This window comes from Accipiter gentilis, chromosome 25 (genome assembly GCF_929443795.1).
Source record: "Accipiter gentilis chromosome 25, bAccGen1.1, whole genome shotgun sequence".
NCBI classification, from domain to species: Eukaryota; Metazoa; Chordata; class Aves; order Accipitriformes; family Accipitridae; genus Astur; species Astur gentilis.
The window spans coordinates 23,444,136-23,470,077 of record NC_064904.1 but is presented as its reverse complement, the minus strand read 5'-3'; the positions used below and the strand labels follow the sequence as shown (position 1 = coordinate 23,470,077).

Below are 25,942 nucleotides of genomic sequence, written 5' to 3'. Positions count from 1 at the left end.
CCCTGCAGCCTGTGAGGAAGACCATGGTGAGGCAGGCTGTCCCCCTGCAGCCCAGGGAGGTCCACGGGGGAGCAGATCTCCACCTGCAGCCCAGGGAGAGAGGATCCCATGCCGGAGCAGGTGGGTGCCCGAAGGAGGCTGTGACCCCGTGAGAAGCCTGCACTGGAGCAGGCTCCTGGCAGGACCTGTGGCCCTGTGGAGAGAGGAGCTCACGCTGGAGCAGGTTTTCTGGCAGGACTTGTGACCCCACAGGGGACCTGCGCTGGAGCAGTCTGTGCCTGAAGGACTGCAGCCCGGGGAAGGGACCCATGCTGGAGCAGTTTGTGAAGAACTGCAGCTCTTGGGAAGGACTCATGTTGGAGAAGATCATGAAGGACTGTCTCCCATGGGAAGGACCCCACAGTGGAGCAAACAACTGTTTGCTTTGCTTTTGCAACTCACAGTCCATCCAGCTTTTGAGTTCAACCTGTTTGCTACCCTCATTTTGATGCTAATGAATTTAATGATATCTCCTGTGTTCCCAAACTTAATACCGAGCCGTGGCAACAAGCATTTTTAGGGAAGAAATTAACATCTGGTGTGTGATACAGTGAAGGGAGAGAACAAAAAGGTGAGAAGAGAGAAGTGCAACTTCATGGCTGGATTTCTTTTGTCTTAGTACTGGGTTTTGGGAAAGTGGAATTGGAAAAAACCCTTAATTTAGGTTTTATTCAGTGTCAACTTTCTCACCATCAAAGAACTGTAACAATGCTGGTGGGTTATTTAAATAAACCACAAAATGCCCACAGAATCTACTCTGCAGAGCTAATGGGAAATCTAGTTGTTCCAAACCGTTGCTTAATAAAAATATAAGGCCAGGCTGTAACAGTGTTTTGAGTACCATTTGGTTCAGGAATGTTGCCGTATTTGTTTCCACAGGATTCTCTCAGACATGTTTCCATCCTTGAAGATTTTGCAGAACTTGCCTGGAAAAAAACACAGAATGACTGTGGGTGTCCTCAGCAGGTCTGTCCCACACACAACCCTCTTAATGGGATGTGCAATGCCAGGCTGGGCGCTGCATTCAGTAAGTAGTAGTGGACTCTGTCTGGGAACGGATGCTAGAAGGATGTGGAAAGCGGCACATCCTTTTCATTTGGGGCTAACTGGAAAGGAGGAAGGGAAAAAACCCACAAATAGTATTGTTTGTTTGCCATGAGAGTCTTCTGAAACAGGTATCCCTCCCCTGGCATAAGGGCTTCCCTGTCTTGCTGGATATCACTCTGAGTACTACTGCCTCATCACACCTTGCCTATGAGTCTTCACCAGCACAGTTATAGGCCTGAACTGCTACTTCCCTACTAATGAGAAGAGGCTGGTCATTGAGTTTGACTTTACTATTGAAATGCCAACCCTTTTCAGATCTAGACGAAGTTAGGAACTGGCTGGCCAGTGTATAGACTCGTTTTTATAATGCAAATATGATCCTTCCAGGAGGGATGGAAGCCCTTGAGAGTTGTTACACAAGTCTTAAATCCATTATTAACAATGTAGAACTGCTAATTGTAGAATTGTAATGTAAAATTTGGTAATTGCTTACTATACAAACACTTTAACAATTTAAAGAATGCATCTAATTACTGGCTTTTGACAGAAAGCAGGCTTGAAATGAGGCCAGGGCTGGTAAAGTTAGTGACTCAGCATCCTCACCAAGTGTTTGCAGAGGAAGTTACAAGCCAAGGCCAAGTGGATCCTCCAGCCAGTTGCCACTGAATGGGGAAATCTTGCTCACCCACCTCTTCCTCATCCTTCTTCCACTTCTGGCTGTGCTGCGTTTCTTCTGCAGCAAAGGGCTGACGGAGATGCCAGGAGGCATTTCTTGGTACTGTTTTCTGGCCTTGGTTGGAGTTTACCTTCAAAATTAATCCAAGAATGGCCTATGTTTTTTACTAATCACATAGAAGCAGTGTTGAAGATTATGGAGTAGCTGTATGTGAATTAGCCATTGTACTGGTTTTGGCTGAGATAAATTTCTTCACAGTACCTTGCATGGTGCTATGTTTGGGATCTGTGCTGAAAACAGTGTTGATCACACAGGGATGTTTTAGTTGCTGCTGAGCGGTGCTTGCACAGTGTCAAGGGCTTTTCTGCTCCTCACCCTGCGCCGCCAGTGAGCAGGCTGGGGGTGCAAAAAGAGCTTGGAGGGGGCACAGCCAGGACAGCTGACCCCAGCTGACCCAAGGGATGTCCCAGACCACAGGACATTTTGCTTAGCAATAAAAGCTGAGGAAGAAGGAGGAACAGGGGATGTTCAGTGATGGCATTTGTCTTCTCAAGTCACCGTCACACGTGATGGAGCCCTGCTGTCCTGGGGATGGCTGAAACACCTGCCTGCCCTTGGGAAGCAGTAGATGAATTCCTGATTTTGCTTTGTTTACACACGCGGCTTCTGCTTTACCTGTTAAACTGTATCTCAACCCACCCGTTTTCGCACTTTTACCCTCCTGATTCTCTCCCTATCTCACTGTGGGGGGGAATGAGCTAGCATTTGGGTGGGCTGAGCTGCCCACTGGGGTGAAACCAGTACAGCCAGACATGTCAAGGCTGCCAGCCCGTGCGTGCCCCAGTGCTGGGCTGGGCTGGAGGCGCACTGTGCCATGGCACAAGCTGATTATGGCTATTTACAGTGCGCTGATCTGTCACTGTCCTGACACGCCTGTGCCTGGCTTGCAGCAGCAGGGACACAGCCTGCGGGCACAGCCTGCAGCCCCGCTGCCCCTGGGTGCCCTGCAGTGGGTGCCGGGGTCCCTCTGGCCCCAAGCGCAGCCCCTGGCCCGGACCGCTCCTCTGTCCGAGCTGGTGGCAGCCCATCCCTGCCAGCAGGGTTAGCAGGAGGGGGCTCGGGGCATGCTGAGCCCTCGGCCCAGCCGGGGTCCGGGCTGGGAGCTGTCGCTGCCTTGCCGTGAGCATATGGTCTCCAGAGATGCCTGCCTCGACGCGCATGAAGGAAGCAGCAAAGCCATATTTGGCCAGCAGGGTAGTTTTACACATTTTTCATTAAACCTATGTTAAATATGGAAATACTGCAGAAAGGAGACTTGGTATTTCATGTGTGAGCTCTTTTGCACATTTTGGTGTTTCTCATGTTTGGAGATAAAAACAGGATTGACAAAACTCTCTTCTGGCTTTCTACTGGAAATGTACTTAGGTTTACTGAACTGCCATGATAATTTCACTTTTAAAAGCTAATCTAAAATCAGAGAGAGTTAATAAAATCTCTAGAAATGCCTTTCCAGTCAGATAAGCAAGGTAAATGATTATTTCTTTTTTTCTTCTTCTGTTTTTTGAGAAAGAAAATTAATTCATTGTTGTTGTTTCAGAGCTCTCCTTGAAATGCAGGTCTCTTGGATGTGACCAGCAATACAATGCCGACCTGGACTGAGCCAGTGGTTCAACAAGCTTGTCTCAGAAATGAAGAGCTGTTTGGTGGACATACCTGGAGCAGATTTTTGGTTCTACTGATTGAGAACATCTTATCCATGAGTATCTGTAATTTTCCAGAAGTTAAAAAGCTTTTCTGGCAGCAGCTGCTTCTGTGATGTAATTTGAAATTGGAGAGAGGAGTGATGAGAGAGAAAGCTAAATGGACACAATAATACCTGTTTCTTTATTGTATATGAGAACCTTCCATTAGAATGAATAAAGATAAAAATCCCACTTGAACATCAAAAAATGCCTTTCTGAAGCATAGCTGTGCATTGCTTTATTTAGGTGCCTCCACAAAAGGGAGAATTTGAGTGAAGTTGCCCCAAATGGATGAACAGTTTTAAAGAGAACATAAGGAGTGAGAAAACTTGCAAAGTGTGGGGGAAAAAAGATTATCCACCAAAGGGAATTATATCTTGGAGACAGTGAAAATCTTGGAGAAAGCAAAGATTTCCAGAAGAAAAGTAAAAAGAGGTCTTTGCAAAGCCTGTAGAATACCACACAAAAGGTCGATCAGCAACATAGAGGAGAGTAAGGTGGCTACTTTGTGTTGTGGTTGGGGCGAAGACTAAAGGAAATCTGTGCAAGGCAGACAAACCAAGTGGCTAATTCACTTTATGGTTATGGTTTTGGTAAGGTTCAACAGCGATGCAGACAGGTGATGGGGAAAGGAAACAAGTTTATGGAGACAGAGGCTGTGGAAATGGATGAGGATGAGGAGCAGCTCAGACCACTAAGTTTCCTATGCACAGAAACCAGGTCTTCATCCCAGGCTACTGTTGTGACAGACAAGAAGCAAGGATTTTAATAACAGTCAAATTGGGAATGGTATCATCAGGAGGGGAAAAAAGCTGTGCTTGTTCCTGTATTTTAAGAAAGGGGCTGAAGTGAGATGGGAAAACAGGAATCTTCAGGTTAGTCCTCAGCAGTATGCAAAGTTGCAGGAGAAATTGAGAAGAAATAGTGGCTGAAGACAAGTGGATGTGGGTCATTCAGGATTCAAACAAGCCAGGTTTCAGAGAGGCAAATTGCAGCAGAGTTCACCAGCCAGTAACATTTTCTTAATGACTGGCTCCCTGGGCAGGATTATCACAGACCTCGTAACGTACGGGCCTAACATGCACGGGTTTCAGGAGGGAAAATGTTGATTTAAACCTGGCAGGAGGGAGACACACATGATAACTGCTGAGGTGGCGAGGAGCTAGGCTAGCGGGGAGCTCCTCGGGGGGACCGCGGGGCCACCACGCTTGGTCTGCGAGAGAAGCTGTCGCAGAGAACGGAAGCATGCAAGCAATGCTTAGAGAGGACAGTGGCAGGGAGTCATTCTCAATAGAGTCAAAGGTCCTAACATGGAAAAAGGGTCTCCGTTTCCACTAGGGAATAACAGCATGAGCAGACGTGAGCCTTACTGTAAATGCAGCTCCCAGGCTTAGTACTTTTCTGCTCCCTGGCTGCCTTGTCTGATGGACTGGGAGTTAAACTCGATGATGCTTGCTTCTCCACCATGCCTGCCCAGCACTGAGCCACGGGGCCATGGGTGCTTGGTGGCACCTCTGCATCCCGCTGCAGCACGAACAGGAGCTTGTAACACTGACACAGAAAAAAGCACCTGCAGATTTCATTGCTGAGTGATCAAACAGGTGAGCGCCAGAGGAGTCTCTTCGTAGGTATATACAGAAAAGTGCTACAACAGGCAAAAGAGAGCCTGCCTCAGATGCGCCTGTGCCATCTCTCTGCAGTACCTGGAATCCTGAGCACAGTGAGCACCTTTGGGGCTTTATTTAGAAGAGAAATCTAGGGGAAATCCAAGGATGCATCTTCTCAAAGCAGAAGAAACCAGAATGCCCCCCAGAATGTGCCCACCGCTCCACTGCCACCCCTCGTAGCTGTCTGAAATGCGGGCAAACCTCTGCCTGCTCCCAGCACCTCAATGGCCGATCTGCCCAGGGCTGCGTAAGGCTAGCAAAGCGTTAAGCTGAGCAGAGGTTTTTGTGCTGAGTGTTCGTGTTTCAGCCGTCAGCAACCCTAAGCTCCCTCCTACCCAGAAATCAGGTAAGCAGATTTTCAGGTCAGCGCCAAGCGACAGCTCCTGTGCGAGCTAATCAGGAGGACTGCTGAGAGCAGGCTGGAGCCACTGCTGATGGGAAGATGCTCTTCATTAAGATGTCTGCCACTGGCAATGCAGAATTCACACTGAGTTGCAGAAACACATACAGATCTCTGCGAGTGGAGAGGCTGAGGCAGGGACACTCTCCTTCAGCAGGGTAGTCTCTCAGTAATGGGAAAGGCACTTCTGAAGGGTATTATCTCTAAGGCAGAGGGGAGTGTTTCCAGAGCTGCCTTTTACTCGGTGTGTAGAGACAACTGCTGTTCCACACAGCTATCTGAAGGGCTTGGTCATTGCCACGTAAAGGACATTTTTTGAGATACAGTTCCCATTTCCTGTATAATTTCATGTTCCTATACACACTAAATGCATATTGACATTGCATATTCATATTGCTCACTGACTTCCTAAGGGCACTGCATCTTTGCAATCTTGCCTTCTGAGTCCGTAAAATAACAGTGGTGGAGGTTTTCTTTTTTAGAAGTCAGAGCATCTAATTAACTGTTTGATATTCACACACCTTCTGCCGGAGAGCAGAGTTGGGCATGTGAGCGGAGGAGGGTGATGCTCAGGAGCAGGGAGCGTGGTGGCAGCTCTGGACCTCACCGTGTGCCGGCGAGCGGGGGTGCCCATGGAGTGCCTGGCTCCTGGGCTCTGTGCTAGCACATCAGGCGCCCCAGGAGCCCCCAGTCTTCCTGGGCAGCAGCCAGGGCGGGGGGGCCATGGGCCAGGCCACTGTGGGGAGGTAGCTGGCTATGGGGCCAGGCGCTCGCCGTGCCCTGCGGCGTCCGTTCATCACAGCGAGGCAAAGCCTGGAAACCCTTGGCTTCTCCATGCGCTCAGGCAGCGGTTCCCAAGAAGCCTCTTCCAAGAGGCCACAATGACCGAGCCCTTGTTGCCCCTTGGGAGGGCTGGGGTGACCCTCGGGCATCGGACACTGTGCCTTCGGGAGTGGCTGAAGTGCCCCAGAGTGGGGTCTTGCCATACAAAGGAAACCCATTTCCCAGAGGGGATGACGGTGTGACCCCAGCACAGTATGGCAGTACGGACACAAGGGGAGAATGACTTATTTCCTCTGATTTGCAGAGTTTCTCTGCCTTTTCAGATGATAAACCCCTTTTTTGCAGCCACAGTTGCTCAAGCCTGTGTGGCAGCATCAGCACTGCCTTCATTCTCCAGCTTCCCTCGTATGAATTTCAGGAGCCGGCAGATGTGTGATCTTGCAGGGCAGGATGGCTTGTGAGTGGGAAGAGAGGGGTTTTTGGCTGGAGATGGCAGTGCAGTTCTTAAAATCTCCTCACCCCTTCCTGTTATCCCATGGCCATTCACAGCACACTAGCAAACATTACCCAGCGCCTGAGAAACATTTCTTTTTAGGGGCTAGACAATAAAAAAAGAAAAAAAATATCCATATCTGGAAGCTACAGTAGGAAACTTAAAAGTAGAAGGAAGATGCACATTTTTAACAATAAGGATAGTAAGTCATTGGAGCAACTTACCCAAGGGGCCGTTCGAGTTTTGCCTATTGAAGTTGTTTTTCTTTAACCCAGCCTGGATTGGTCTCCAGAAGAACCTCAAACAGCAGCAAAAAGCACAAGCGTTTGGCTCTTCACTTGCGCCCTGCGGCAGGTCAGACCAGGGATGATATGCCTGCCTCTTTTCCTTAGGAAATGAAAATCTGTGTTTGCCGCCTTTGATGGGGACCTGGGATGCAGCACTTGAACTGGCTTCTGCTGTCTGAGCGCGGTGCTGTGGTGCTCGAGACCTCACAGGACTGAGTATCCTGTCTTCGAAAGGTCAACACCAGCAGAAGCTGCGGAGAAGCTTGTGTTAGCAACAGGAGGAGTAAAAGGGTAATTAACAGTGACGGTTCTTGACCTGGGTGTCCCAGATCTCCCTCACTCTTGTAAAGGGAGTTATTAGTCAAATACAGTGCCTGTGTGTGAAACAATTATCACTAATTACCACCAAGTCATGGCATTCTGAGATTTTTAAACCCAGCATGGAAGTCTTGTGTGATTAGAGAGCTAGTTTTCTAAGGCAACTGTCTAAGTGTTTTCCATGCAGCATATTCCTGAAAATACAAGATGATTTGGTGCCAGTCAGGCGACTTTTAATGCCTTTTAATCTGTACATAATATTAAAAATAAAGCAGGCTGGCAGGCTGAGACCAAGAACAGGCACAGCTACGCAGCAGGTAGCCCTAGTCCTCCCCTTGTGCCCCCTCAAAAAAAAGAAACGATGGGAATACCTGGCACCTTGTGACTGTTCACATGACTCTTGCTCAGATTTTGGCTAACGCAGCTCATGCCAAGGCCTGATGTGAGCTGGGAGCAGCACCACAGGGTCAAAGCAAGGGCACCAGGTAGGCAGGAGAGGTGGCCAGAAAGAGTTAAAGGGCCACGATGCAGCCACTGTCGCCTGCAGCTGGCTGTCCCCAGCAGCCAGCATCTTTGTGTATTGAGCGTTGGGCAGTTCAGTCAGAATCTGCTAACTCTTGGAAATAGTATATACCAAACCTCCAAGCTGGAAGGTATAAAACATCAGCTTACCCAAAAAGCTTTTGAAGCAGCTGGATTGCTGAGGCTTTTGTGCTTCCCAGTGTGACACAGGGGACGCTTGCATGGTGACGGAGGAGGAAGGATGAGCACTCTCACCCTTGCCTAGGGAACTATTTTGCTCATAGGTGCACGAGTTAAGAGTCATGGGTTATAAGTTATGAAACCTCATGACCTGAGTGGTGAATAACTGAATTCACGTGAAAGACTACTCTGGCCATAGGGAGTTGAGCCCTTGTTTGTTGTGTTTGTTTGCTGTATTTCTTAATGAGCTCATAAAATAAAGCTTAATTTACAGAGTACTTTGTCCTGTAAATTTGAGAGATCCCAATGACCCGTGACACACCTCTGTTAGTTCTCCTTAGCAGCTGGCAGCTGTAATAAAGCATGTCTTTGGCCCTGCAGGGCAAAAGCTGGGAAGGCCAAAGCAGAGGTGTACTCCATAGGGCAGCAGCGGCTGCAGCAGGGTAAGGACTGCTGCTGGCTGCCGTCTGTCTCGCGCTGCGGAGACGTGCAGGACAGCGAGGAGGTATGGACCTCATCTGCCCAGAGACGTGCTGCAGCAGTGCGGTGTCTGCAAAAAGGAAAGGAGGGTGGGCACCAGGCAGCAAGGAAGTGATTTTCAGCACCTCTGAACCTCTGGAAAGGGTTAAATCCAAGTCTGACTCAGGACCCTGAACCCAGTTTGTGTTACAAACACAAATGAGACCCAGCTGGCGAATGTCAGTTATCAGCTATCACAACCCACCTGCAGACAAGCCCCTATCAAACCAGTGCCCCTAGGCAGCTGCAGGGAGACCCGCGTGGAGAGCGGCGTGTCCCACTCCGTGCACGGCCCCTCGGCATTGCTGCCTGCGTGGGCAGGAGCGACACGGCCACACGCTGCCCGACCGAGCCGCGCTCTGGCCGCCCGAAGGCAGGGAGCAGGGAAGGAGGTGGCAGGGAGGGGGTTGTGGGGGGCAGTGAATGATCCCAAACGCGCAGCACAGCCCCAGCGCGCAGAGCCCGAGACCCTGCCGTCCCCAAACCACGTCTCGGAGCCCCAACATGCCAGCTGGGGACTCCCCTGCCTTGGTGGCACTGCGGTGGCAGGAGAAACTGCGCGGGAAGGACACAAGTGCTCCCCACAGACCACCCCACGGCAGCCATGTACAGAAAGATGGGTCTGAAGGGCCGTTATGATGTGCTCTCTGCCCTGACCGGGCAGAGGAGTAATCCTAGACTGGAAGTACTGTGTCATGGTTAAACCAAGTAATTCAATAGCGCTTGGAAATTGCTTAGTCTCTTCGTTATTAGATTTATCTCGCAGCTCTTCCTTCCTCCTCTGTAGGGTTCTTTATTCAGAATTTGCTCAAATATTTTCCTTCAGAAGATTTAATATCTCAAAGTGCAAATATCCAAACCCTGTATCATTTTGTAATTTCATACTCCATGGTTCTTTCATATGCATATCACTCATTTGCTATCCCTTTGAAGAATGCAGCTTGAGTAATGGAAGTGAAAGAAAACCCATTCAGTGTTGATTTTAATTGAACAAGCTCAGAAGCTGTGGGGATTCATGCCAGACTCCGGCTCACTCTCTTTTGAAGAGTTATTACTAGACTTCTTTTGCCTGTGTGTCCCTGTAATTTTTTTTCCAATTAGCAACTTCCTAAAAATATTAGTGACCTTACTATCTTTCCAGTTTGGCTTGTTTGGGATGCTTATGCCAAATAATCATTACATCTGCTTTCTCGTCCTGTTCCAATGGAATATTGCATTCCTTGTCTGGGGAGCAAAACATCAGCTTGCATTCAGGAGTAAAATTTTGCAGTTACAATTGACTCATTTTTGGTGTAGCTTTTTTGCTTCAATGTAATTATGGCAGTCATGAGCTTCTGTAGGCTTTAAACTGTGACTGTAAAGACTGTAAATTAAGGACTGTAAACAAAAGATTTTTTTTTCTTTGTGTGTATAAATGAGGTCTCTGGTAGTTCTTCATTCTCCCATCCCAGTCAGTTGGACACGAGCCCTCAGCTTGTTGCTTGGATGTAAGAGAGAAGATGGGACATGCAGAAGAAGGAAGACAGTGCAAATGGCTTGAATGATTTGATACTCTTTTCCATACAAGATTTGGCTTAAGAAAGCACTTAAATCAGCAACTGGTAGAAGAGCAAACAATTTTCCAGTCTATTATGGAAAGGAGCTCTCCACATGGCTCTTACAGAGCAGCAAGCATGCTAAGGGAATTTGAGCAGGCTGCTGATGCCGATTTTGCTATTTTCTGCTGAGAAGTCACCTCAACAAAGAAGGAATAAATTGCATATGAAAGAAATGTGAACACGAAAGAATTTTAAAAGACCAAAATCCCAAAGCCCAATACAAAGAGAGTGCAAGTGTTAAGGGAGCATGTTATTAAAATATCAAGGGCATACCTAAATACTACCAGAAGATGGGAGGAGGGGACAGGCAATGGAGTGCATCTTTAGCTTGGCTGCTCTGTTCCATTAAATAGGCGAGGTGTGGGATGCTGAGCCCCGGTGAAGTCCCCGGTGAAGCAGGACAAGGTGCCTGTGCTATCTGCCAGGTGAAGCCCATCCCATCCGCACAGCACCCAACACTTCTGTCTGCTTAAATTATAGAAACATAGAATCTTTTAGGTTGGAAAAGACCTTTGAGATCATTGAGTCCAACCGTAAACCTAACAATGCCAAGTCCGCCAATCAACCATGTCCCTGAATGCAGCAGAAGCCCTCCTCAACTGATGGTATGTGGGCTTGAATGATTGCCAGCGTGGATCAAAGGCATCTCAACCAGTATTCTGCCATTTCTCCATCATCCTCCCTATCCTTCTGTGCCTGTCTTGGCTTGAGAGAATTGGCAGGCTCCCTTATGCCAGACGAGGCTATCCTGCTGCTGGCAGACAGCAGTGTGAGATCTAACATCGAGAGGGGGCCTGGCGAGCACCTTGCCGCATGCCGATCGGAAGCCCCCTTTCAGTGATACAAGTCCTCATTCAGCAATGGGCGATCGCTGCCCTTGGACCCAGTGGGGTTAAACTCCCCCTGAGAAAGAAATTTAGAGCCATTTTCCCCCCAAACCAGCTTATCAGACAGCAGCATTGCACTGCAGTGCTGAGTCCTTTCCTGGGGTCAGTGGTCCGCTTTGGCTCCCGCCTCCCACGGTTAGTGGAGATAGGAAAAGTAAAAAGCACTCCTATGTCAAGAAAAAGGTTTCGAGGACTGAAGGCAGGGTTGGTCCCCTCAAAAACACAGGTACCTGTATGTCTGTTTACAGCTGGAAAAATGGGGTTGCCCGTGGTGTCGGCAGCCCGCTCCTTTTCGTCTAACCTCTGCCCCAGCTCCACCGTGCACATCGGCACCGCTTTCCAGCCGCAGCGGCCCCCTGGCAGTTCCCTACCGCTTCGGTCCCTGCCTGCCCTGGGAACACTTGTCCCATGGCCTGGAGGTGACAATGAAACCTGGCAGAAGGAAACAGCCTTTTGCAGGTAACAGGTATTTTGGGGGTAGGCTGTTCTTCTAAATTATGACTGGGCTTATTCTCTATTTTTTATTTACAACCCTGCAATAAACTTCTTTCTTCCTATTTCTTGTGCAGGGTCTCCATCTGCCGTATTCCTTCCACTCCTATATCCGCGTGCGCCGAACTAAACAAGCCGTGCTTCAGACAAGTTCGGGCCCCAGACACGAAGCAGCCTCTTGGCCGCGGGGCTGGACATTGGCCAGACAGCCGTGGGGGTGAGCAAAGCAATCGCGCGGAGCACAAAGCCCTCCAGAGACATGCGGCGCTTTGGCCGGACACTGCCCCAGGCCCAGAGCTCGTGCGCTGGCTCAGAGGGTGGGCAGAGCCCTGCCTGCGAGGCTGGGACTGAGGGGGGAAGGCTCCTAGGAGACACAGCAAACTTTTCTCAGTTGTGCCTCAAGGTCTTTCCCAGACAAAAACATGCTCGTGCAATGCAAAGTCATTGCACGTGCCAGATCTCTACTGGACACCCAGCATTAATTTGTGTTAGTCCTTCAGCTTATACCTACTGGCTAAAAAGTATGAAAGATATAAACCACTTTTTTAGAAGCCAGGTACCAATTTGTAGAAATCTTCATATAATCCTGCAGGAGATTTCAAAAAAATCCCAAGGATATCGCTTTATTTTATTCCTCAGAAAGCAAATCTGTTAAAAGATCAAGCAAACAGACAGTGCAATTACTGTAATCACGGATTAAAATCTAAGATGAACTGTTTTTTTTTTCACAGATTAAAAAATGTAAAAAGGATTAAGTATCTCTTTACTTGGTTTGGTTTCAATGGATGAACCGAGTCCGTCTGAGGACAAACCCGGTGCCAGCTCCCCTGTCCTCCCCGCGGTGGTTTATGGTATGAGGTCCGATTCACCGGCAGCGCCAGCTGGCAGGGATGAGCAGAGCGGGCCTGCCGGGAGACACCCAAAGAGCAGTGAATCAACCTGTGCTGGTGCTTTACCACTCGCCAACATACCCTGGACAGAAATGCAATGCCAGTTCACCTTAAATAAAATTAGAAGTAATGATGAGGAAGGGGCCTCTCCAAAACCTGCCTGCCTGGGCCAGGTTTATGCACCGCTCACCCCATGCCTGCCCGGCTGGTGAGGGCGGTAACTGGGTGCTCCATGGCTCTGGAAAGTGCCGGCACTTGCGCAGCCTCCCCTGGCAGCCGGGAGGCTTCTCACCTCCTGCCTCCTGCAGCCTGGTTACAAGGAGGCGTAATTCCTATGAACTAGTAGGATCGGTCTCTGCCATTTTTTGTACAATGCAACAGCTCCCCCATCTTACAGACTAAAGAACTTAAAATGGAAAATAATCCCCAGGAAACGAGTACCCGGGCAACTCAACACGCTTCACTGCTTCTGGAGGGAGAGGCTGGCACTGCGCTCCTGCCTGCAGCGCTCCCCGTGTCCCAGGTGCTCTGGAGGAGGGGGATCCACTCCACCCAGCATGGCACTTGACATTTCAGTGATTAAGGCTTTGAATGTTCTTCTTGTAAGGATGAGTGAGTAAACACTGCAGTTCCCAAATACTTTTTGATGAGGTACAACAGTCTATCTTGAAGAGTAACATTTACTGCCTCTTGCCTTAGAGTTTTAGCATGGATGCTACAACTTGCAGCCGCCTGCCTACTGCTCTCACTGCTACGCTGCACTGCTGCCCATCTCCTTTAGGGTGTACACGCGGCACGCTGTATTAACATTCCGAGGTGCCTAACAAGAAAAGACCGCTTGTGCCAATGTAAAGCACTTTGCTTAGTGCGGAGTGATGTATGGCTAAATAGTCACTCCTTCAGACCTCGGCACAGCCATCGCCACCTCAGAAAAGAGGTATTTCTCTGTTCTTGCCGAAACAGCAGTGTTCAGTTTTGCTTGCCCAGCAGTTTGGCAGCGACTCCCGAGGATGCTACCTGCCTCAGCCGCAGCTCGAAAGACGGCTCCGGTTTATGAGGTGGGGCCGGGGAGAAGGTCTGAAGTGATGAGGGACAAGCAGCCCCCTGTGACCACCACGGAGGGCAGATGCGTGGCTTTGGAAGGTGTGGGGAGCCAGCTCGGTGAGCACAGCACCCCATAACCAGCCAGCTGCAGCGAGATGGCACTGTGCCCAGGCCTGACGTCCCTCCTTCGTGAGGTGATTAAGGGTTAGAAAGAGTGCATAAAGGCAGCTCGATGTATTATTTGTACAAAGCACTTTCCTCAAGAAGCTCTCCTTATTTCAGCCAAACAAATGATGAAATCATTTTAAAATGGTACCTATGAGGGGGAAAAGATTTTAGGCTCTACCAGGAAAAATGCATCAACGCTATCCTTGGAGGCTAGAGTAAGGCAAAAGTCACAGTAAGCGCTTGTTAGGAAGGGTTAATGGGTGAGGTGGCTGCGCCCCAGTGGGAGTGATGGGTCCCCAAGGCCGGGCAAGCTCTGACCAGCACTACGCAGGAGCTCAGCTGAGCAATCCTGAGCATCCCCAGCCCTGGGGGCCATGCAGGCTAACACCATCTATGAGGGTACGCTGCCAGGCACTCGGGGGTATGCTGCCAGCACGCAGTGGCTCCCCCCAGGATACAGACCTGCCCCTTCCTAAGGCACTGAGGTCTTTCCCAAAACGGCCCACCCCCGGGCACTGAAGGGAGTGTTCAGGCACAGACATCCCCCACGGTGTCACCCGGGGCAGCTGGGAGAACCCCAGGGAGAGACCCCAGTGGAGGGGCGAACCAGAGGGAGGGGAACGGTGTTAGGGTTAAGATGTGCAACAGCACAACAGTCACACATTGTCACTTAGGTCTGGGTCCAGGATTTGCTCTGATTTCCATGCTCAGACATGGAATTGAACGCGATATTCACTGCTCCTGTGTGAAAGCTGCTGGGGTTTCACTCTAACTAGCTGTGGAGCTATACTTGGCAGTGGGTTAAGTGCCCAGTTACCCCAGCACAAAGAGCCTCCAGGACAGGGGCGCCTGGGCAGAGCTGGACTGCGGGGCAGCATCACCCACTGAGCAGCTGAGCGGAAGGCAAGTCACCATATAACCACTGGTCCTCCAGACCCAGAGTCCCTGCTTGTCACCGACGCTGTGGTCCCAGGAAGGGACACACATGATCTCTTGCAGCTGCACTGACTTGCTTTCCACAAGCAGATCACAGCCAAGAGCACCCCAATGCCTTTGGGGCGGCCCTGCTTTCAAACAAAGAGCCCAGCATCTGCACTGTTGCTGCCGTGGGACGGCACCCACAAGGCAGCCTGACGACGAGGCCGAGGGAGTGGGAGGTGGCTGGAAGAGACATGTTGCGAGTACATGAAGCCAGAGTCATCACTGGAGACACATCCAGTGACCTGACAGACTGGCTGTCCACATCGCCCATCAGGGAGTGAAGCTCCCCAGCACCTCCACAGCTCCCCACGCTCCCAGACACTCCAGGGAGAAGCAAGTTCTTCCACTGGGTATGTTAACAAGGCAGTGGTGCCATTCCAATCCCAGGTCCAACACAGACTTCGGGCTGGCAAAGAAGCTGCAGCAGCCCTTGCTCAGACCGCTGGGCCCAGAGAGTGCACAATGTTATTCTACCCATCTGCAAGGATGCCGAGATTCTGGACATTGCTGTAACAGTAGCAGTTCGGAGTGGTCCTGAGTCAGTCCTCATGGTGTGTCTGTGCTGGACGGTAGCGAACCAATGTACCCTCCAGTATACACAAGGCTCTGAGCGCGAGCTTCCACCGAGTTCCCACCAGGCTTTTTCATCTCCCTTTCGCCAGGGAAGCCGTACCCAGACACTCGCTTCCTTTCCGGATGCCAGCCGCACAGCTGGTATCACCGTCTCGCCAGCTCTCCGGCTCCTGGGGCAGCAGAGAACTGACAGAGCAGCAAATGCTTGAACACAAAGCCCAAGAAGACTGTCTCATCTGGTAGACATCAGCCAAGATAACAGACGTTTTACCACGGAGCATCTTCTTGTCTCTCTGCTCTCTCCAGAGGACAGCACAGTGTGAAAGCTGAATCAGGGCCGAGGATGAGACTGTCTCCAGCTCCAGAGGACAACCGTGCTAGAACTGAGTGTTACGGAGAGCCACTGCAGAGCCAACCCTAGCAAAATGAGCTTACTGACAGGAGTTTTCCCTCAAGGGAGTAGAAGATTTAGACTCATTCCCTCCCGCCAGCACTTAAGCCTCTCTGCCTCTGTAGCAACTCGAACCAGCTCCATGAAACAGCAGCTGGGACTTGGAGATAAACACTAACTTACGAGACCCAGCCCGGCTGCCAGGCCCCGGGCAGCTTCAGAACCTGTTGGAAGGGCAGAGGATGGCTGCTGCTCTGGGAGGTGCGTTCCTCCCTAGACCAGGGTCACACGCTGCTGTGGAGACCACAAAAAGAAACTCCCTTTCCACTTCAGAGTTTGCAAGGAGAGCAATTTTCTCAGGTCGCGTGGACAGACACTGCTGCGTTCCCTCTCCTCACCCGTACCGATGCCAGACATTGCATCGTCCCAAGGCACAAGCATCTTTTGCACAGCGTCAGCAGAGAGGCGTGAGGACTGTCACTGCACCTTTCCGTTTCTGGGACGGGGGTCCCCCATGTGCATCCCCCGCAAAATGCCAGCGTATCCCAGCAGCATTGCTTCCGTCGCCTCTGAGCACGCAGAGCAGTCGATGAGTTCTCCTCCACACATTGCAGCAGCGACCGCCCTGCATGCCGGTCTGGCCGCAGACAGCAGCATCCTGAGCGCTTGGGCTGGAGAAGCCAAGCAGAGCCGGGCAGCCCCAGAAGAGCAGGCACCCGCCTGCCGTCCCAACAGGAGGGTGTCCGAGGAGACGGGGCCCGCTGCCCAGCGGGCGTAGGGCGAGTGCCTGCGCCTCCCTCCAGCTGCAGAGTGGCTGGCAGCTGACGAGGTTCATTAGCTCCTCTTCACGGCGCCACAGGCAGCACTCCTCTTGCTGCTCCGCTTCGGGTCCTGCACCACCACCGACATTTTCCCACGAAAGAGCGTTAGAGAAAGGTGTCAGTATTTCGTAGCGTGAAACGCACCCTCCTCCCCGTCAGAGGTCCCCGGAGACAGACGACGACCACTACACCCCCAAAAGCTCCCGAAGTTACTGACCCCGAAGATAACCCTGCCTTTCCTTTTCCTGCCGGGATCATCCCCTCCTACAAGTCAGGTGTTACAGCCCGCGCGTCCTCAGCCCGGGCGCTCCGAGGCCGGCTCCGCCGGGCAGGGCGCGGGCAGGCTGCCTGCCTCCCGGAGGGTGCGCAGAAGCCGATCCACCATGCAGGTCAGAGCCCAGCCGCCGCCGCCGTTCTCCCGTGCCCTCGCGTGTCCGCTCCCGGGCTCGCTCCGCCGGCGCCCTTCCCGGATAAATACCCAGGTCAAAACCCGGGCGCGCCGCGCAGGGCGGCAGCGGCGGTCCCCCTCCCCCCCCCCCCCCAACCCCGCCCGGGACCGCCACACGCCGCCCGCCCCCGTGCCCCTGCCCCGCGGGGCTCCCGACGGAGGGGCTGGCCTGGGCGGGGGCGCCCGGGGGTCCGCGGCCGCGCTCGGTCCCCGCCACCGCAGCCCGGCCCCGGCGCGGCGGGGCAGGCGGAGGCGCGTCCGCCTCCCTGCCGGTGCCCGCCCGGCGGAGCCGAGCGGAGCGGAGCGCGGCCCGGCGCGGCGGGGGGCGGCTGCGGCTCAGCCGTGCGTGCGGCGGGGCGGGGAGGCGCCCGGCTCCTCCAGCCCGCCCCGGCGCGGCACGGCACGGCGCGGCGCGGGGGAGGCGGCGGCTGCTGCTGCCTCCATGCTGCAGCGAGCGGCGCGGCTGCCCGGGGCTGGGGCCGGGGCCGGGCGGCAGCCGGCGGCGCGGAGGATGGGCGCAGCAGCAGCAGCAGCCGCCGCGGAGGGGCGAGCCGCGGGCGCCGCGCACCCCGCCCTGCCCCGCCGCAGCGCCCGGCGCCGCGGCTGCTCCGCCTGAGCGCGCACCGGCGCGGAGCCCCATGGCCCTGCCGCCGGCCGCCCCTGCGCGCTGCGCGGCCGCTCCGCTGTAGCTGCGCCCCCCCCCCGACCCAAATCCCCCCGCCCCGCGGGAGGCGCCGGCCCGGCGGCGGGGCTGACCGCGGCCGCGCTCCTCGCCCCGTCCCCGTCCGTCCGTCCGCCCGTCCCTCCGTCCGTCCAGCGGCAGCGCCCCGGCGCGCAGGATTACGCAGCGGGGCGCGGAGCGGGAGCGCGTTGCGAGGATTAACCTGGCGCAGGTACACGGCAAGGTCACCGGCCGGCGGGCGCGGAGCGGGCTGCCCGCGGCGGGGCGATGCGAGCGGGCTCGGCGGGCTGCGCCGCTGCGTGCCCCGCGCTCTCCCCCCGCCTCCCGCCCGCCGCCGCCGCCGCCGCCCGTGCGTGTGTGCATGTGCGCTGCCTGCCGCTGCCCGCCGCCGGAGCCGCGCCGCCGCGCCGCATGGGGCCGTCCGCGCGGGCTGCCCTGCCCGCCCCGGCCGCGGGCAGCCGCCGCCGCCGCCGCGAAGCCGCTCTAGGATGCGGCTGGTGAGCGCCGGCACAGGGCGGAGAGGCGGCCAGCCTGCCTGCCGCCAGACCCCGGAGCCCGCCGGAGCCCGGCCGCGGCCGCACCTGCAGGGGAAGCGCTCCGGACGCCGTCCTTCCCCGGGAGGCGCCAGGTAATCGCGGAGGGCTGCCGTGCCCGGCTCCATCTGCATTGCAGCCCGCGGTACTTATTCACGGGGGACGGGGCGCGGGGGGGCGGCGGCGGCGTCCCGAGCCGGCCCGGGCAGGGCGAGCCCCGCAGCGCGGCGGGCGGGCGGGCGGCGCCGGGACGGGGACGGGACCGGGACCGGGACCGGGGCCGGGGCGGCGGCGGCGGCGGGACGCCCCTCCCGGGGGGGCGGCGGCCGCGCGGGGCGCGGAGGCTGCGCGGCGGGGCGCCTGCCCCGCGGACGGGCCGGGCCGGGCCGCGCTGCCGCCGCTGCCCGCGGGACGGCGCCGGCGGCCGCCCGCCCGCCCGCGGCTGGGGGTGCTGCAGGGCCGCGTGTGCCGCGGCCGCCGCCGCCCCCCCCCCCTCCACGCCCCGCTTCGCGGCGCGCTGCTGCCGCCGCCCGGGGAGCGCCGGCACCGCCGGGCCGGGCCCTCGGCGGGGCCGTCCGCAGCCGCGGGCGCGCAGCCTCCGCCGGCGCGGTGCCGCGGGAGCGCGGCCGCGGCCCTGCGGCTGCGGCGGGGCGAGGCGGGGCGGGCGCTGCCCGAGTCCGGGCGGAGGCGCCGCGGGGCCGCCGCCGTGCGCGGAGCTCAGCCCGGGGCGCTGCCGACAGGGCCGGGGCCGCGGCCGGCTCGGCGCCTCCGGGCGTGGGGGTGCGGGGCTCGGCCGGAGGGAGCGGGCAAGCCGGGGCTCCCCGGGGCTCCCCGCCTTCCTCCCCCTCGCCAGCACCTGCCCTCCCGAGGGCCGCCCCGTCCTGCAGCCCTCGCCCAGGCACACGCCTCTCTCCGTGCTCCTCCGTCCTGGAGGGCTGCCGCTTGCCCCAGCATCCCGGGATGCGTGTGCGGCGCTCTCCCATGCCCTCCCCTCCGTCCTCCGTGTAGGGGACACCCGTCGTCGGCAGGGAAGCAAATGTAGGACAAGATAAACCTTTTTTTTTTTTTTTTTTTTTCCCTGCTGGAAGGTTCCCGTTAGGGGAGATGGCAGAGCGGTTGTAGAGGAGCCAGTGGAAACCTCGCAGCCATGTTGATGTCAGGAGCGCACATACGTCCTGGTTTCTGGGAGCAGCCGAGCTGAGGAGTAGCCCGTGGGGGGGGGAGCATGCAGAGGCCCAGGCCCGGTTTGGGGGCCATCACGCCTAGGGTGGCACGGGCACGGTCGGGCTAGGAGCACTTAGGAAAGCCCCTTCCAGGGCTGCTGTTTGCCAGCACGGGCTGGGAGGCACAGGGTCTGCAGCCCGCTGAGGTCTGCCGTGAGAGTCGCCGTGAGAGTCACCGTGAGCGCTGCCCTCTCTCATTTCCATCTGCAGCTCTGGACAGCAGCGTTTCCTCTCCCGCACCTTTGCCTTCTCCCTCCCGGTCTGTCGCGTCTCAGGGGCAGGGAGTGTTTCTCATTGCGTTGAACATCTAGAGCAGAAGGATGTGTTAGTCTTGGCTGTGGGTATGAACATGACCCCACCAGTCCCCCAGGCTGGGGGTAGGAAAGCTGGTGCCTCCAGCTAAGCCCAGCCCTTTACAGCCTCCAGCTGACTGTCAGGGAGCCGGACAGGCCAGGAGGCACGGCGCCTTGGTCATCCTGCTGTCTTGGTAGGGATCTTTCCCACCCATGCTTACATTTCACATGTTCCCAAAGCAACGTGGTGTCGGTTCATTCCTTCTGAGCATCCTCGGGTGAGTGCTGGCGTGTCCAGGCCTGTTCAAGTCAGCGCAGCCAGACGACAAACCACAGAGATGAGATGGATCCATCCCAGGTGTTTAGAGCCTTTTTGGTTACCACTGCGTGTCTGCGGGTGGTGCCTGCGTGGAGGGGCCCTGCCTGGCTCTGGCAGCACCACTCCTGGCCGAGGCTGTGTCCTAGAGCGCGGTGTGGACATGCCCAAACGGACGGCGGGTCCTGGGACTGGTTCTGCTGCAGTATGGCAGGGCTGCATCCTAGCATGCTCGGGCTGCCCTGGACCTAGGCTCCTGGGGCTGTGTGTGCCTTGGGCTGCCTCAGTGGGCTCCCCGCTAGCTTAGAGACGTTCCCCAAATGCTGTGGGCTGTGTGTGGGCTTCGCCTCAGTGTCAGCTCCTGGGCTCTGTGGTGCTGCTGCGGTCTGTCCTGGCAGGTGGAGGTGTGCCGGTGGGCTCCAGAGCAAGGCCCAGCGATTTCACCGCTGATCTGGGAGTTGGGTTCGGTTCTGCGAAATGAGCCATACCAGAGCCCGAGTGTTCTCGGTGCCCAAACACCTTCCCGATCTACGTTTCTAAATATATATTGTACTCAAGGGATTATGCATTTGTTTAAATGCATAATAAATGCATTTAAATGCGTAAGGCTGTATCAAAATACATACCAGAGCTTGCCAGTGAGGCCTTGAGTCACAAGCCTCACTGAGAAGCTTCTCCTGGCATATTGGCTCGCCTTTCTGCTTTCAGAGAGAGCAATTACTGGTTTTATCATGGCAGTGCAGTCAGTGGAAGCAAACCCTGGATATTTCAGGTGCCTAGTACCAGTTCAGAGCTGAGCTAGTTCACCTGTTTACCAAAGCACGTGCAGCTGCAGGAGTGGACTCCACCACATTGTCCTGTTGAGCGAGGGCTGGCAGGCTGAGTGCTCCTGTCTCGTTTGTGACCAGGAGAAGGGCTGGACTCTCTGGTGCCGCACTCTGCAGGATGGTTTCCTAGGGGCTTGGTTTGAATTTTTCATACAGCTCTGGCTGTCTGGAGAGGCTCCCGTTTGCCACCAAAGGTATGGACACTGACGGGCTGCGGTTGTGAGGCAGGGGAGGAAGGGTAAGGGGTGGCTGCCCAACCCAGAAACCGGGCTGGCTGGGAGTGTGGGACAAAACAGGGAGAAGCCAAGAAGGAAGGTGGCAGAGCAGGATGGCAAGAAGGAACCAGATCTTCCCCAAACAGACCTCCTGTGGGCTCCTGCCACTGCGGTGGCTAAGCGTGCGGTTTCTCCCCCAGAGCTGAGGAGATGCAAGGACAGGTGTGCCAGGAGGGACGGGCTTGGCAGGCAAGGGCGCCTGCAAGCTGAAAGCGCCTTGGGAAGATGGAGCGCCCCGAGGTGCCTGGAGGGCTTGTCCGTCCGCTGGGGCACGTGGAGATATTTCAGATGTTGGAGAGCTAATGGCTTTCCATTGCTGATCAATATTGCCTGTGCTTTCAGATGTGGTAACAGGTTCAGTTTTATAGAGCAATCTTTTGAATATTCTCTGAGCAAGCAACCGGTCCAGAAAATCGTTCTAATAGCTTTGCTATTAACGGGCTTGCAGAACTTGAGCCAAATAGAAAAGGCTTGTCTAAGTGCTATTGAAGCATTTTGGGCCAGGCATATTCCATGCATTAGGGAAGATTTGTACTCCTTTGACCAGACATCACTGAGTGTTGTCTATTTATACACATCTAAATATATCCTCTGCAGTCTTCAGACTTTTCTGGCTAGTAGTAAAATTACTTTTCAATATCATGCTATTAAAATGTGCCTGCTGACACTATTTGATGAGTTTTGTGTTAAGAGAGGGGTGTGTGCGTGAGGGTGTGTGTTTTAAATAAAAACTATTCCTGAGATAGTTACCTAAAATGCTTTGGAAATAAAAGCATGTTGTCCATGTAGATGGATAGCAGAAAGAAATGTGCTTTAACAGAAGCAATACTGGAGACACGCTCAAGCCTGGAAGGCCAAATCCAAACCAGTATAAGGTTTTGTTGCTTAAGAGTGAACCATTCTTTCTAGAAATATACATCAAATAATCATGTACTTTGTAATGAAATAGAAACATTTGCTTCTAGTCAGATGTAACTTCTGGTACTCTGAAGTCTGAGACATCATTTTGAAAACAATGACAGTCTTGAAGAAGAAGTAACTTCTCATTTGCTCAGGGGGTGCAGCAGGTCGGGGAGCTGGTGGGTGCCTTTGGTGCCGGTGCTCCTGTCGGGCATCCTGGAGAAGCCCTGAGGTGGGACCCACCTTGTGATGGAAACAGAGAGGAGGAGTTCAGAGAGAAGGGAGCAGGATTTTCCTGCACGGATGAACTCAACAGTCCGTTCCCAGAGAGCTGTGGGTCTCGGTGCACGGTGGCACAGCGGGGAACTGCAGTGGTCTCACTGCGTGCTGGGGTGGAGAGGAGTGGTAACGGCTGTCCACGTCGTGTTTTGGAAATGGTGTTGCAGACCCAGGGGTAAAAGGTGGTGCCCTAATTCCAGGCCGTCATAGGTATTCCCACGTATCCCTGCTGCAGAGGGGTGAGTCTGTCTCCATGTATGCATTTTTCTCGAGCTAGTGAAGGTCTTGTGGGGTTGCTGAGGAGGGATGGAGACCTCTGACAGGTTCCCAAATAACAAACAGGATCGCTCGTTGGGTTGTGGTGATGATAGTAATGGCTGTCTGACTGGCCTTCAGCCCATCATGAAATAGTAATGACAATCATTTTATTTTCTGTGGCAGCTCTCACTGACGGTTCTTGGAGAACTAAGAGAGGCTACAGAGGAAGGGAGAGGGATTGGTATTCACAGGGGAGGAGATGAGCTAGAGGAAGGGTTGAAGGCAGGGCTCTCAGAGGAGGTCCTGGCCCAGAGCCCCTTCAGCCTGGTCACCGCATGCCCGGGGTAGCCCGAGGACAGGCACTGTGCCCCCCGAACTACTTCTGGCCCCTCGGTCCAGGCTCCGGGCTCCACTAGCCAGAGGTACGTAGCATGGTGAGATGGTGTGGTGCCAGGAGCCATGCCCTGCCGGGGACTGGCGGGCATGGATTTACGCGGCAGCTGCTTTAAGTGCTGAATTGTCCCATTGCTTAGAAGGGTGTAAGGGAGTCTGTGGTGTCCAAAGGGCTCCCTGCCTGTGTGCCCCTGTCCTGGCTGGCCTGCCATCCCCTGCCTCGGGGTGGCTGGCTGGGGTGCAGGCTGGGCACGCCATGCCTGCAGCATGAGGCGTGTGGCAGCTCTCGTGTTCCCGTGGAATAAATAGCTCTACAAATAATATTTGCCCCGAGCAGGCTGAATAATGCAGAAGGTGATTTGTCAAATGGCTAATTCAGGCGATAATGGGAACCTCAGTGAATGCCTCTCTAATTGCGTAGCATGTGGCCAGCGGTAGCTGAGTGTTTGAAGCTGGTTCCTGATGCTGCAAAACCCGTGTCCAACACCTTGCTTTTGAAGTTGCTCTTCTAGATGAAGTTTCTCTCCAGCAACTGTCTCTTAGCAAAACATTTCCATGAAAACACATGATTAGCTAGCTTTACTATTAAAGTGCAGTATCTTTTTTTCCTCTTGAATTTTTTGTTTAGGTTTCTCTGTCAAGATCACATTGGACTTCTTTTGGATTGGAGACAGATAAAACTCTTCAGTTTCATTGCCTCAGCATTGTTACATTGCCAGATAACTGATATTCCCTGGGTATTTATTTCTGAGTCTTTGTACTACCTCATCTCTGTAGTTGGCCAAGGGGGACAGAGAAGCAGGAGGCCTGAGCTTGACACAGGAGCCCACAGCAGTGAGCTGTGACAGCTGTGTGCCTCCTATAACAGAAGGACTGACCACCGGCTGTAATACAGCAGATGTAAAAGGAAAACACATACAAGGAAGAAAAAGCACGGTAGTGAAAGTCACGCCAAGAGGAAGCCCCAAAATCTGTTTTCAGTACCCTGGTGACAGTGCTGCTGGTCCTGGATTTGGGATGGGATTGCTTTAACAACCCTAAGAAGTAATGCAGAGATGTTCTGCTGCACGTGGGTGAGGTGTGGGTTAAACTTCTCTGGGTTTTAGCCAGAGTTAAGAGTTTACCTGTTATGTGAAGTCTCTGCCCCAGTAAAGAAAGGCATGTACAGCCGGCAGCACTGCCGGTGCTCTGGTAGCTGCGTTGTTTTTGTTTTCACCAACGCACTTTTAAAATACTTTATGTAAAGACTCCCCGATATGGCTCCGTGGGAGCAGGTCTGAGTAAGGCGAGCAGGATTTGTCGCCTTGTCAGCTGTGACTCAGTGGTTCTGCCGGGTACGTGGTGTTTCACAAGAGCCTTCTATTCAGGACCGTGATTCAGCTCTGCCGCGATATACGAAGCTGTTTTTGCTGTGCTGTGGGCAGATTTGCCGTGCTTGGGGCTCCTCCTGACACGTCAGAGTTGCATCTCATCTCCGCTGGAGCCTGGCTGCAGCGATGCTACTCTCATGGGTCGGGACCATGCTCCAAGCTGCAGCTCCAGAGCAGCGAATGCCACTCTTCTCCTGCCAGCCAAGCCTTGGCTGTGCCTGTGGCTGCTTTGGAGACAGCCTGCTGTTTTGCAGGCATGCTGGAAGACTGGTTTGCAGACCGAAGGAACCCTGGTCAGGAGAGCAGTAGGGCCTTGAATGCCACGACTGAACCTGGGCAAGCTGACACAGAAAATAAAGCATCTTCCACCGCTGTGGTGTAAAGAAACAATACAAGAACAGTACAAGCCCCAGTTCAGGCTGCTGTGGTGTTTGCCAATGCACAACGGCAGAGTGCCCCGACAAGCACTGTGCTGGGGTCCTCTGGGATGGCCTGTGGCAGGGCTGGGGATGTGCTGCGGGTAGATCCAGATGACGACCTTTCCTTGTAGTGTTGCTTGTGGGTCTGGCCCCATAGGTTATGGCTTTGGACCATAGAGAGGTTTTCTTGCACATCCCAGCTCCACACTGCACCTCTGTGACTTCTCTGCATTTGAGCTGTGTGTGCATGCCCTGCAGCTGGGGGAAATAACGGGAAGAGAGCTGGCGGACAGGCTGAGAAGAGCTGTGATGTGCGGTGCTGGGGACTGGGACCATGGGGTGTACATGGAGAGGACCGGCCATCCAGGTGATGTGTTGCTGCAGAGGCTTTGCCCAGCATTTGCAAGCAGAGCGCCCACACAGGGACTCCTCCTTGGGCTGCTTATCGCTTGGTGACCTGGCCTTAGCAGTGATGGATTGGGCCGTTCCAAACAGATGTGTCCTTGTCCCCAAGCATGTGGCAAGGATTGCAGTTAGTGACCAGTTTTGAGGGTGCAGTCTCCTTTCCGGTACTCCTTGTTTCCTTGCACGGAGCCCCCCTCTCACTGCAGCTGGGCACTGCAGATGCCCCACTTACACCTCCCCTCTCTGCAACCCCTTGTCGGCAGGCAGCAAGGAGCCCTCCTGTTGGGGTCCAGCGCATGTTGGAAATACCCACAGGGACGTGGTTAGCACCCTACGGTGTCTCTTTGGTTGTCCAAGATGAGAAAGTTTGCTCCCATTCTGGACAGAAAGAAGTTCTTTCAGCTCATGGTTTGGCAAACAGAAGTACGCGCGTAGCTGTGAATGTGTGCGGGGATGGGTGAATACTGTGCTCCCACAGGGCAATGGCTGTTCAGCCCTCACAACTGTTTTTGCAATTAAGAGTTGCAGAGCAATGCTTTTGTCTTATCCTGGTGATATAAAGCAGTCTCTGGGTTTTTTTAATAGTTTCTTCAGAGAACTTCAGCACCCAGGGTGTAGGTCTTGTACCTCCAGCGCCATTAGAGTGGAGCACTTCTACTGCAGCCATTTCAGAGCTCCACTGGTGCAGGAGCTGAGCGTGGCTTCTTGTCTCGCTGCATCTGTGGTGAGCGAGATGCAACTACACCGGTTGCACGGGCAGTGTAGTCCTTCTTCCAGGCTGGCACTTAGCGTACTTACGTAGG

The 25,942-nt window shown here is 54.3% G+C and overlaps 1 protein-coding gene and 1 long non-coding RNA gene across 4 annotated transcripts in view; one reads left to right on the top strand and one right to left on the bottom strand.

The window, feature by feature from the left end:
• Window positions 1-859: 859 nt before the first annotated feature.
• Window positions 860-7,193, bottom strand: LOC126050548 (uncharacterized). Its single transcript, XR_007509582.1, has 3 exons — window positions 7,072-7,193; window positions 1,690-1,892; window positions 860-965 (listed from the first exon to the last, which is right to left on the bottom strand). It is a non-coding gene; the product is annotated as an uncharacterized LOC126050548 (long non-coding RNA).
• An 8,625-nt stretch (window positions 7,194-15,818) lies between these two features.
• Window positions 15,819-25,942, top strand: part of LRFN5 (leucine rich repeat and fibronectin type III domain containing 5) — a 61,182-nt gene continuing 51,058 nt past the window's right edge. For 2 of the 3 annotated variants that reach the window (XM_049828651.1, XM_049828649.1), the window contains exon 1: window positions 17,542-18,276. The gene's annotated coding sequence lies outside the window, so the exon portion shown is untranslated. Of the gene's footprint in view, window positions 16,908-17,541; window positions 18,277-25,942 lie in introns of those variants that run through there. The other variant, XM_049828650.1, reaches the window with a different exon arrangement.